Source organism: Miniopterus schreibersii (assembly GCF_964146895.1).
Source record: "Miniopterus schreibersii genome assembly, chromosome: 13".
Lineage (NCBI taxonomy): Eukaryota > Metazoa > Chordata > Mammalia > Chiroptera > Miniopteridae > Miniopterus > Miniopterus schreibersii.
This window is the reverse complement of record NC_138113.1, coordinates 60,705,782-60,718,790: the sequence shown is the minus strand read 5'-3', so window position 1 is coordinate 60,718,790 and position 13,009 is coordinate 60,705,782.

The window sequence follows — 13,009 nt, the reverse complement described above, 5'->3', positions numbered from 1 at the left end:
GTCTGTTGGTATAATAAATGTTAATGATATTACAACTTGGTGTTAGAAATAAATATTACCTTGATTTTGGCAGTTTCTGTTCATACTTTGGAGTCCACAGCATTTCTTTACAGAAATCAAACATTTGCCAGGGCCCTTACGGTGCACGCGGGCTCCGGGCGGGCGCGCCCCGCCCTCATCTCGCCTTGACTCCCGATTGCTTCCGTTCCCCAGGGGCGCAGGTGAAACCTGCCTGGTGGCATCTGACGGCAAGGTTGGACCAAGCAGCCGGGTTAGAGCCCCAGCCGCGGGCACCTTGGGCATGTCACCGCGGACACTCTCGGTCCGCTGCCTCCGGGCGGCGGGCTCCAGCAGAGTCATTAAAAGCTGATGAGCCTGCAAATGTCTGTCTGGTCTGCTGGGCCGTGTGCTGTGGGGAGGGGGGGAGGGGTCCCCCGAAACAGGTGAGCCCCCCGGAGAAGGGAGAAAGGCGGCGGGACGCCCCGCAGACAACCCCAGGCAGGCCCTGGAGGCTAGGGTTTGGGGGTCCCGGAGCGAGGAGAGCTGGGCCAGGGGCACGTTTAAGGGCCAGGGGAAGGGAGAGGGGTCGCGGGGTGCGCTCGCGGGAGCAGAGGCACCGCGGGCGGGCCCCGCTTCACCCCAGAGTCAGCCGGCTCAGCGCTCGCACGTGGACGGCCACCTGAGGACACTGGGCAGCGCCCGACTGTGAGGGGCGCTGTGCCCAGCGCTCAGCGGGCCCGGGGCTCGGCTCCTGCGAGGACGCGGGCTGCAGAGCCCAGGGGCCTGGCGCGGGGCGCCGTCTGCGCGGGCGGTGGGCGCGGGCGCGGGCGCGGCCTCGGGAACGCGGGCGGCCGGGCGGCGCCCTTCTCCATCCAGGACGCTGGTTTCTTGAGCTCTGTGTGTTTGCACAGACCCACGAGCGGTCAGCGCAGCCGGGGCCTGCGGAGCGGCCCGCCCGCGGTTCCACATCATGAAAACGTGGTGGGGCTGTCGAACGGGAAACAAGCCCCCGTGACCCCAAAGGGCAGAAGGCTCTGAGGCTGGGGGGGTCCCGCGGGTGCAGCGCGGCCCCTCTGCCTCCCGCTGCGGAGCCGCGGCGGGCACCTCCCGACGGGACGCGGGGCTCAGGGCCGCCCGCCCGCCGGGCCGTCGCGGGGCCCAAGCAGCCCGTCGCCGCGGCCCCTCCCTCGGGGGTCCCGCGCTGCCGGGCCGCGGGGGGCGCCGCAGGACCGGCCTCAGTCCCCGCGCCGCCCGCAGACCGGGCTGGCGGCTGCTGCGGCTGCGCGGCGGGGCGGGGACCCCCTGGCGCGGACCCCCTCGGGGCTCCCCGCCCCGCCCCGCCCCGGGCGGCAGCGAGACTGCAGGCTGGCACCCAGGACGCGCACGGGAGCCGCCCCGGGAAGCCCGGGCTGGGCGCCGCGCGGCCAGGCGGCCTCTGCCCTCGGGGCTGGGAGGAGGCGGGACCACGAGGCCAGAGGGGCGAGGGCGCGGGCGGCGGACTGCGGGGCACCGGCTGCGCGCGGACGCTGCCCGGCGCGGTGCGGGCGGGCGCCTTGGACTAGTGCGCGCTGGGCGACGGGGCGCTGCCGTCGGAGGGGAGCCCCGGGGGCGCGGCCGGGGGGCACAGCCTCTGGGGAGACAGCCTGAGGGCTCAGGGGGTGGAATCCAGTGCGGCGCCGCGTGGACGTGTCCGCGCCGGCTGACCTGCCCCTCGCCCGCCGTGGGTGGCTGCGGGCTAGGCGCCGGGGAGGGACTGGAACACGCCCGGGCCTGCGGGAGCCGCGGTCAGAGTCCGGTACCCGGAGGGCGTCCCGACAGCCGGCGCGCTCACGGGTGCGCGGGGCGCGGCGGGGCGGGGCGCGGCGCGGCGGGAGAGGTGTGCGCGGTCCTGGCTGCGGGCAGCGAGCGGAGAGCGCTGGGCTGGCGGGGCCCCAGCCGCGTGGCCTGAGCCCGCGCTCGCCCAGCCCGGGGTTCGGTGACGGCCTGAGACGGGCCTCCGACGGCAGCGGGTAGGGAGCTGGGAGGCAGTAACCAGGGGGGGCCGGTGAGGTCCCCCCGACTGTGCTGTCAGCTTCTGCCCAAATAAACAGAGGGGGAGGGAGGAAGGGAGGGGAAGGGAAGGAGGGAGGGAGGGAAGGAGGGAGGGAGGGAAGGGGGAAGGGAGGGAAGGAGGGAGGGAGGGAAGGGGGAAGGGAGGGAAGGAGGGAGGGAGGGAAGGGGGAAGGGAGGGGGAGGGAAGGAGGGAGGGAGGGAGGGAGGGACGGAAGGGGGAAGGGAAGGAGGGAGGGAGGGAAGGGGGAAGGGAGGGGAAGGGAAAGAGGGAGGGAGGAGGAGGGAAGGGAGGAAGGAAAGGGAGAGGGAAGGGAGGGGGAGGGAAAGAGGAAGGAAGGGGAGAGGGAAGGGAGGGGGAGGGAGGGGGGAGGTGCTAAGGAGGGAGAACGACCAGCGTTGGTGCCAAGTAGGATGCCATTGACTTGAGGGCCTCAAAGGCTAAGCTGCTGTGACCAAGAGGACCCGGCGGGGCCTGCCCCTCAGTCCTGCAGGGAGGTGGCCCTGCGGGTTCTCAGTCCCAGCTTCCAGCGAAGGTGCGACGGCCGAAGAACGACCCTCACGGTGGCCGCTTGGCCTCAGGGCCACTCGGGCTGGAAGGGGCCGAACAACGCGCTCTGGCCTTGAGTTCAGAAGGGAGGGCTGGGGTTTGACCCATAGCCAGCAGTCTCCGCCCTGGTAGATCGTTATCAACGATGGCTTTAATCAAAACGGGGACATTTAAAGGAACAAGAAGCCTGGCCGGGCGTGGCTCAGCGCTTGAGCGTGGACCTGGGATCCAGGCGTTAGGGGTTCGATTCCTGGTCAGGGCACGTGCCTGGGTTGCCGGCTCGATCAATGACTCTCTCATCATTGATGTTTCTATCTGTCTCTCCCTCTCCTTTCCTCTTTCTGAAATCAATAAACATGTATTTAAAATAATAATAATAATAAAAATAAAGGTACAACAAGCCCCAGCTGGTTGGGCACAGTGATGAGAGCGCTGGCTGGGGACCAAAGGGTCCTGGGCGCCATCCCTGCCAAGGGCCCTCCCTGTCTTTCTCACATAGACGCCTCTCTCTCTCTCCCGCTTCTACTCTCCCTGAAAGGCACTGGGAGAATATCCTCTGGTGAGGACAAAAAAGTTCTTTTTTTCAATTAAAAAAATAATAAGGAAAAGCAAGGCCGCAGAGCTCAGCTGGCCTCCCGCTGTCCAGGACGCCTGGAGTCCGCAGTCCTGGAGGGCCAGGCTTCTGCGCTCCCATCTGGGGACGCCAGTGCAGTGACCAGGAGGCCTGCGGGCACGGCTGAAGTTTGTGCCTTTGGGTGAAGCATGACTCTTGTGGCTCTGGTCTTGAAGCCGATTATTTCTTCGGTGAGGGTACTGGAATCTATTTGCTAGATGTCCAGTTAAACCAAGTACACTCGAGAAATAGCCTTCCCGTCAGCAGTACTGACATACTATTTTTATGATTGTCAAGGTAGAGCCCAGCTGCGTGGTAACAAAAACTACTACAAATACGCTTGCGATAGAGAATTACAGGACAGCCTCAGGCAGCTCTGATGGGAAAACCCTCCCATAACCTCATCTGACATACGGCTGGAAAAACTTGTGAAGATTCGGGCCTGCGGCACTTTTAGGGGGCTCTGTTTTTCCCTTACCTATAAGCTTGCCTGGCCTTTTCCTGATGTTCTGAGTGTTGGAATCTTGTTGAGCATAGAGGATGACATCTTTGGACAAGCATGGGATTCCATCTAGGTGTTATTTCCAAGCTGCACATTACTGAGAGAGCTGTGACATGTTTAGAATATAAGTAAGGAGGGGCTCCATTCACAGCACCACACACCTTCACACCACAGCCTGGATTCTCCAAAAGCAGCCAGCCCTCACATATTGGGAAGCAGCTGGCTCCAACTGTGGACTGTCTAACGTGGTTTCTCTTCTTGTCAGGCCGTTTTGTGGTTTCTTTGTAATTAACAGGGGTGGGTGGGCTAAGAAAGGACACTCAGTTCTGGCTTAAAGTGCTGCTTGTGAAGATGAGGAGACTGGATCTAAGGATTTAAATCAAGTCACCACACTGCCTTCTCCGCCTTGAGCATGATCTGACAAGTGAGTCAAATCAGGATCAGACCAGGTGTTTCAGATGAACTGAGTTTGCTCTGTCTTGGCACGTTCCTAGTCTGCCTCCGGGCCAGATAAGGCCTGCCCTTCTCTCTGTCAGGTAATGCTCTAGAGCCGGGATCTGAAGGAAAAACAAACTCAGGCATGAAACATTGGCCATAACGAGCAATCACCAGGACAGGACAGCCTAGCAGCAAAGCCAAGCCCAGAACCCCTTGGCTTCGGCAAGCACATTTCTCAACTTAGGCAATTTTTCTTTCATGTTTTTTTTTTTTCTCGAAGGAAGAAGCTTGGGATATAATATCATAGGTGATGTAGTTTGTGTGCACAATACTAAGGGGACAATGCTTCCACTGCCGGCTGTTAAGAGAAAAGAAACAGTTGGTCTCCCTGCTTCTACATCCCACTTCGCTTTCTTTTGTTCACCTTGGAGAGAGGCTGGTTAGAGCTGTTCACACTGGTGTAAATGAAGGTATCAGGCAGTGGGGTGGGCGGAAAGGAAAGGAAAGGGAAGTGGGAGAGCAAGATGATGAAAAGCTAATGGGGAGATTTTGTAGTTTTAATGATCACCACTATAAGGGAAATATTTTTCCCTTTAAAACTGTAACTGTTTCCACACTGGCCGGTGTGACTCAGTTGGTTGTGCATCTTCATGTGCACCAAAGGGCTGCTGGTTTGATTCTGAGTCAGGGTGCATGCCCAGGTTGTGGGCTCGATCCACGGGGTGGGGCATGCAGGGGGCCAATCAATGTCTCTCTCTCCTATCAATATTTCTCTCTCTCTCCCTCTTTCTTAAAAAAAAAAAACAACTATTTCCTACAAACCTTCAGCAATACAGTTCCATTTAAAAAATGTTTATCCAGCCCTGGCCAGTTTGGCTCAGTGGTTAGAGTGTCTGCCCACAAACTGAAGGGTCTCAGGTTCAATTCTGTTCAAGGGCATGTACCTCGGTTTCAAGGTTCGATCCCCAGCCAAGGTTGGGGGCGAGTGAGGGAAGCAACCAATTGATGTGTCTCTCTCACATCAATGTTTCTCTCTCTCTGTCTCTCCTCACCTTTCTTTCATTGTCTCTAAAAAAATCAATGGAAAAAATATCCTCAGGCCTGGCCAGGTGTGGCTCAGTGGCTGAGCATCGACCTAGGATCCAGGAGATCGTGGTTCCCAGTTAGGGCACATGTCCAGGTTTCAGGCTCCATCCCCAGTCAGGGGCGTGCAGGAGGCAGCCCATCAATGACTCTCTCATCATTGATGTTTCTATCTCTCTCCCTCTCCCTTCCTCTCTCTGAAATCAATAAAGATATATTAAAATATATATATATCCTCAGGTGAGGGTTAAAAAAAAGTTTATCTAGAAAAAATTAAAATAAATAAAAAAATAAAAATGTTTATGCAAATTCCATTAGGATAGATGACAAAATACTTAGAAATAAGTTTAACAAAAGAAGTGCAAGATTTGAATACTGAAAACTACAAACATTGTTCGAAGAAACTGAAAAAGACTGAAATACATGGAAGAACATCTTATGTTCATGGGCTGGAAGACGTAATGTTGTTACGATGGCAACAGTGCCCAAAGTGACGTACTGATTCAGTGCATTTCCTATCAAAACCTCAGCTGGCTTGTTTTTTGCAGAAATTGACAAGCGTATCTCAAATTCCTGTGGAAATGCAAGGGACCCAGAGTAACAAAATCAATCTTGAAAAAGAGCAAAGTTGGGGGACTCATTTTCCAATTCCAAAGCTACCTACAAAGCTGCAGCAGTTAAGACTCTAGTGCTGCCCTGGGCAGTGTGGCTCAGCCTCTTCCCAGGCTCCAAGAGGTCACGGGTTTGATCCCCAGTCAGGGCACATGTCCAGGTTTCCGCTCGATCCCCCAGTAGGGGAGTGCAAGAGGTAGCCGATCACATCTCTCTCTCTCTCAAAAAAAAAATATACAAACTTTTTTTTTTTTTTTTTTAAAAAGACTGTAGTACTGGTGTGAGCATAAACAAATAAATCAATGGAAAAGAAATGAAAGTTCAAAAATAAACTTTTATCTTTATGGTCAATTGATTTTCCACAAGTGTGGGAAAAAATTAATGGGGAAAGAATAGTCTTTTCAACAAATGGTGCTGGGAAAACCAGATATCTACATGCAAAAGAATGAAGTTGGATCTCCACCCCTCACCTTATACAAGGAGCATAGACAGGTGTAAATCTTCACAAGCTTAGATTATGCAACGGTTCTTATGTATGACACCAAAAGTATAAGCAACAACAATAAGCTAGACTTCATACAAGTTAAAAACTTTAGTACTTCAAAGGATACCATAAAAAAAGTGAAAAGATATTCACAGTGGGAGACAATTACTGCAAGTCATACATCTAATAAGGGACTTTGTTATGAACTGAATTGCATCCCCCAATATTCATATTTTGAAGCTCTAGCCCCCAAAGCGATTGTATTTGAGGTAAGGGCTTCAATGAGATAATTAAGGTAAGTGAGATAATAAGGGTGGGCCCCATTCCTATATGACTGGTGTCCTTATAAGTAGAGGAAGAGATAACAGGGGTGTGGACACACAGAGAAAAGGCCATGTGAAGACACCGTCTGCAAGTCAAGGAGAGAGCTCTCACCAGAAACCAACCCTGCTGGCACCTTGATCTTGAATTTCCAGCCTCCAGAACTGTGAGAAAATAAATTTATGTTGTTTAAACTACCCGTTCTGTGGTATTTTGTTATGGTAGCCTGAGCAGACTTGTATTTAGAATATACAAAAAACTATTACAACTCAAAAATAAAAGGAGCAATTTAAAAATGAGCAATGGTGTCCGGCCGGGCGTGGCTCAGCGGTTGAGCATTGACCTGGGATCCAGGAGATTGGGGTTCGATTCCAGGTCAGGGCTCTATCAATGGCTCTCTCATCATTGATGTTTCTATCCCTCTCTCTCTCCTTTCCTTTCTCTGAAATCAATAAAGATATATTAAAATATATATATATATTTATGCAGATAAACAAATTAAAGGAATTTTCAAAATATAAATACATATTGTTTTACCCACTAGGTTAAAATCTCCAGGCCACAAAATTTGGCTTGTATTTGTTTGGGTTTTTTTGATTTTTGTTTTTTTCTTGCTTCCCTGGTCTTTCTTTCCCTTCCTTGTATGAGTTCTGTAAGATGCTGGTTCCTTCCCATATTTCTCCTTTGTCTAGTGTTGTATCCAGAAGGTGTGTTCTGTTCTCAGCAAACAGGAGGGCCCCTCTAACCCCTCCCCACACATTCTAAGGAGGGCAGGGGGCAGAGGGCAGGGCGAAGGGCAGGGGAGCGCTGGCCTGTAAGGCCTTGTGCTCGCTTCCCTCTGTAGTCCTGAGCATGTTACCCACCATTCCTTTTGGCAAAGATTATACCACATGGTCTCAGCCTTCAGAGGTATGTAAAATGTAGGTGATAATGTATATTTGTGGCCTGGGGCTGGAGGTGGGGTGAATGGGAGATGTATTCTTCAATAGGTACCATTTTGTAGTTTGAGATTTTACCATGTGTTATGGATGAAACTGCCTGAAGTTCTAACCCCCAGTACACCTCAGAATGTGACTGCATTTGGAGATAGGACCTTTAAAAAGATAATTCAGGTTAAATGATAACCTGTGGCTGTGCACTAACCCAATATGACTGGTACCCTTATAAGAAAAGGAGGAGACACTAGGGATTCGGGCACACGGAGAAAAGGCCACGTGCAGACACAGCAGGAAGGCAGCTTTCTGCAGGCCAAGGAAGGCAGCTTCACCAGAAAGCAGCCCTGCCAGCCAGTACTTGAACTTGGACTTCTCACCTGAACTGTGGGAAAAAATTCTGTTGCTTACGCCACCAGTTTGTGGTATCCAGTTATGCAGCCCTAGCAAAGTAGTACAAAGTATGCACATGGCTTTTTTCTTATCATAAGAGTAATTATGGTAATGCAGAAGAATTTATAATCTAATTTAAAAACACAATGTTATAGACAGAATGTTTTTGTTCCCCCCAAATTCATAAGTTGAAACCTGATCCCCAGTGCGATGGCCTCAGGAAGTAGGCCTCTGGGAGGTGCTTAGGTCTTGAGGATGGAGCCTTCATGAATGAGATTAGTGCCCTTATAAAAGGCCCCAGAGAGCTCCCTGTCCCTTCCACCATGTGAGGACACCATGAAAAATTGCCCTTTATAAGCCAGGACTTCTGTCCTCACCAGACACTGACTCTGCAGGCACTTTGATCTTGGACTCCCAGTCTCTAGAATATGAGAAATAGATTTCTGTTGTTTAGAATTCATTCACCCAGTCTATGGTAGTTTTGTTATAGTAGCCTGGATGGACTAAGATCCATGAAAAGCTAATGAAGGAATTAAATAAGGTTATATACTGTTAATTCTCAGTGAATGGGATGGAGACAGTCACAGTCTCCTTATTCCTGCCCTCGAGCTGCCCATCCTGCGGCAGGCCTTCCTCACCCAGGCCGCCTTGATTTTGCTCACTCTACAAGGATTTAAGAAACTAGCTATACATCTGCAATTTAATACATTGCTTGTTTAGATCCAGAACTGGTTAATGTCCAACAGGGCCATAAGCCATGGCCGTTGAGGTTATTTGTTCATGGGGCAGAATCTAATTTGCAGTCCCACTAGACAAAAAATCTACACGTTACCCTCTGCCTGTGCATAGGCTTGTAAAACAGCCCTGACAATGACGGGCCAAGCCTAGTGTGCTGAAGTCAGAGAACACCTGGTCATCCTGTTTGCTCATTCACAAGCATCTAGAACAATGTTCTTTCTCTCAGGATAGGAATTCACTGGGAGTTTGTGCTACCAGAGGCCCAAACCTTCCTCGTTATTAGGCTCCAGGGAGGAAATGTGTGGATTTTGGTTACTCCTCTTCCCATGGCCCCAGCAACTTTTTAAATTAAGGTTGACTCTGTGTCTTCTTATGGGTAGAGTGAGGAAATGATGGGCCTCTGTCATCTGGAATTAAATCAGTCATTTCCATCTCTAAATGTGATTTCTCTAAACTTGTTCTATTCATTTCTCTAATTCCTGCCTGCTCGTTAAAGTTAAAAATTATACATATAAAAAAAAATTATACATATCAGCCCTGGCTGGGCGGCTCAGTTGGCTGGAGCATCATGCTGTGCACTGAAAGGGTTGTGGGCTCCATCCCCAGGCTGGGCACGTGCAGAAGGCCACTGACGGATGTTTCTCTCACATTGATGTTTCTCTCTCTCTCTCTTCCTCTCTTTCTAAAACCAATGAAAACATATCCTTCTGTGAGGATTTAAAGAAAAATTACACACATGTTAACGTAAGAAACATTCAAACATGTGAAGAATTTTTGTGAGCTTATTTGAGCCAAACTATAGACACACGCCTGGAAGCAGAATCTAAATGGATTGAGATAATGCTCCGGAGGATGGCAGTTTTGCACCTTGGTTTATGCATTACAATCAAAGGAGGAGCCGTGAGTGGATTACGTGAAATCCATTGGTGATAGATTAGGGAGACGAGAGAGCAAATCCGGGAAACCTCTAGGATTGGGTAAAGAGTAAAATGAGACACACACATTTCTTTTACTTCTGTGAGTGCAGGATAGTTAACCGTCAACAATTAACATGATAACAATGATAATAAAAGGGTTTGGGTCTCAGCTCTGCACTTCGAGGGCCTGGAAAAAGGGGAAATTTGTTTTCTACAAAAGTGTGTTTATCAGGTATATTATCTCAGATGCAAAAAGACAACTGACACGCTTAGTTAAGGTGAAAATTAACCTTTGTCAGGGAAAAGTAGCTGACTACCCACCATGACCTGCTTTTAGTTAAAAAAATTTTAATTTCAGACCATCGTATGTGGTTACTTTAGGTCTCTGAGTTTGCAAGGCCTCCACACAGGCCTCCCATGAGCTTGTCAGGTTAGCATGTGGCCCCTTTTTGTTCACATGTATCAGAGTACGTAATTTTACAAGACGTATTGTTTTTAAACTTATAACAACAGTTCCCTTTTCCATCCCCTCTTCACTCTGCGTGCCTGCTCTCTATAAACAAACTCTTTCACCCCTTTTTGCCCTTCCTTCTGCTATTTGCTTCCCTATTTCTAAATAATATGCTCATACTACTGATTCTTGATTTTTAAGATATTATTAACTTCCTGTTATGAAACATGAGAATTCAGGTTTTCTACTCTTTCCTTTCCCCACAAACATACACTGTCCCCACTATAGTCATAATACAATATTTAGTTAAAACCAACATTCAGTGATTGTTACTTTGATTAAACTTATATATTCACAACCAAGCCATATTTATATAAGATTACATTTCTTTCCTTGTAAAACTTAGTCTCCACTGTATTAAACATTTTCTCATTTTAAAAATTTGCTATTTTCTATGAATTTGATGCAATTTTCTCAGCCTCTGCCAGAGCTACCAAGTTCCTCTCAAGCCAGTACCTGTCCATCAGACACTCTCTCAGGTTCATCCCTCTCCTGACGCCCTCAGACGGCCTGCATGACACAGGCTGTGCTGGGTTCCGTGACCCTTATTATGAGAGCTCCCTTTGAGGCTCCTGTGTTGAGTCCTCTAGTTCTTGGTTCCCACTTCTTCCCTACTTTTTTGATTTTGAATGTTTGGAAAACATTCTTCAGTATTTCCTGAGAAAGTATATTTGGCAAGTAAATTACTTTAAATATCTTAAAATGTCTTCACATGATCAACAAATTGTACTTGATTAATAGTTTGGCTGGGTATAGAATTCCAGTCTAAAATCACTGTCTCTCAGATGTTTGAAGGTTTTGTCCCACTGTCTTCTAGCTTCCAGTGTTACTGTTGAGAAGTTATTGCTCCAGTTTCTAATCTTTTGTTTGTGGTCTGTTTCTTTTCTTTGGGAGGCTTTAGGATTTTCTTTCTATCCTGGGTGTTGTGAAATAGCATAATGATGAAGAGTCTCAGTGTTTGTCTTTTTTTGTTTGTCAGGCTAAGCTCTTCAAATTGGGTCCTTAATTTTATCTTCATTTAAAGAGGATCCTTGTTAAGGTCAATAGGTGTGAAGTGGAAGAGGGAGGCTCTCAGTGTCTTCTAGTGAGTAATAATCAGAAATTACTGTGTGCCCAAATGAGAGGAGGTACCCTACTCTTGTTGGTTCTGAATGTGCAGAGAAAACAGTTTTAAGTCAAATCCTGGGCTCTGAGAAAGAATAGTGTAATTTGTATCTTGAAAAATTATAGTTTATGAAGCTCCTTTCAATTGATCAAAATCTTTTTCCTTGTATTTGAGGTTGCTATTGAAATAGAATGTGGATTCTGTATCTGCTGTAGATCCTCAATCTTTCAGAGTAATTAGAGAATGTTTCGAGGTTTTATCCTTTGATTTAATACTGTTATGGTGCAAATCACCTATTTTGTGGGAGTTATTGGCATAGATTCTCTGACTTATAAATCAACAAAACAGAGTAGTTGTAAGATAGGGAAAGAATCTGGAACAGAAGTTGGCTCATTTGAACAGTTTCAAGCTGTGTAACTTTCCTTGGCACAGGTATAGACACACCATCATTGCCATTTGATACAATTTCTCTGATTATAACTCTTTTGAGATGCAAAAAGAGCTAAGAGGAAAACAGAGGATTTACTTTTTTCTCCCCAGATTTCCCATCTCTTTGACCTCCTTCTTGTGCTTTGTTTCCCAAGGGAAAAGAACCTGATCTACTTGAGGCTGCGCAGTCTTGGCAGGCAAGTTTCTAAGGAGGTGAACACTAGTTGTATTTTGTTGGACCCTTTCCAAACATGTTAACAATCTTTGTATAATTACAGACATATGAAAAAATGTAAGCAGAGGTTGGATGAACTGCCCTAGATTACGGAGGGAACAGTGCGCTTCTCTTATAGAAGGGATGCCAGGAACCCTCCTGCTACACAATTCCTGAAGAAGGTGTTTTAATGACTGTATCTTAACTAAGCCACAGATCTGGGGAGACCTGTGACTCCTGAAGGGAAGACAATGGCATGATGTTGGCGGTAATTTACTTCAAAATACCATAGCATGGTTATAAGGTGACATATGTGTACACTAGTTTTGGGTGTTTTTTTCTCTCATTTTTATTTATTGATTGATTTTAGAGAGAGAGAGAGAAACATCAATTTGTTGTTTCACTTATTTATGCGTCCATTGGTTGATTCTGGTATGTTCCCTGATGGAGGATCAAACCTGCAAGTTTGGGGTATTGGGACAATGCACTAACCAACTGAGCTACCCGGCTAGGGCCCACCAGTTGGTTTTAATCCACACCCTAGGAGACAGCAACAGACACCCTAATTCTAATCATGAATACACACTCCAGGGTTGGTTAGGTAGCATGTAATCAAATATCCACACCCCAGCTGTCTTTCTGTCCAATCAAACAAACGAGAAGTTGTTAATTAGCCCAATGGAAGTTAGAAAAGTGATTTTCTGGTGAAATTTGTTCTGTATGAGAAGGTGGGTTGGCTAAATTTTACTGGCTCTTCATCTCTCACCCTCTGGAATGGTACCTAAGGCTTGAACTAAAAGGTCCTATGTCCAACTTCCGATTCAGAGGAGTCTGGAGGCTTCTGGTGACCTGGTGTCAACCATGAAATTACTCCCAGGATATGGTTGTGTTTTTATCTGGAGTTAACTTTTTTTTAAATTAAAGATTTCTTAAAATTGATTTTTTTAGAGATGAAAAGAGAGGGAGAGAAGAGAGAGAGAGAGAGAGAGAGAGAGAAACATCCATGTGAGAGCAGAACATTGCACTGATTGAACCCACAACTCCGGCATGTGCCGTGACCGGGGATCAAGCTAGCAACCTTTTTGGTGCATGGGAGGATGCCCAACCACTGAGCAACA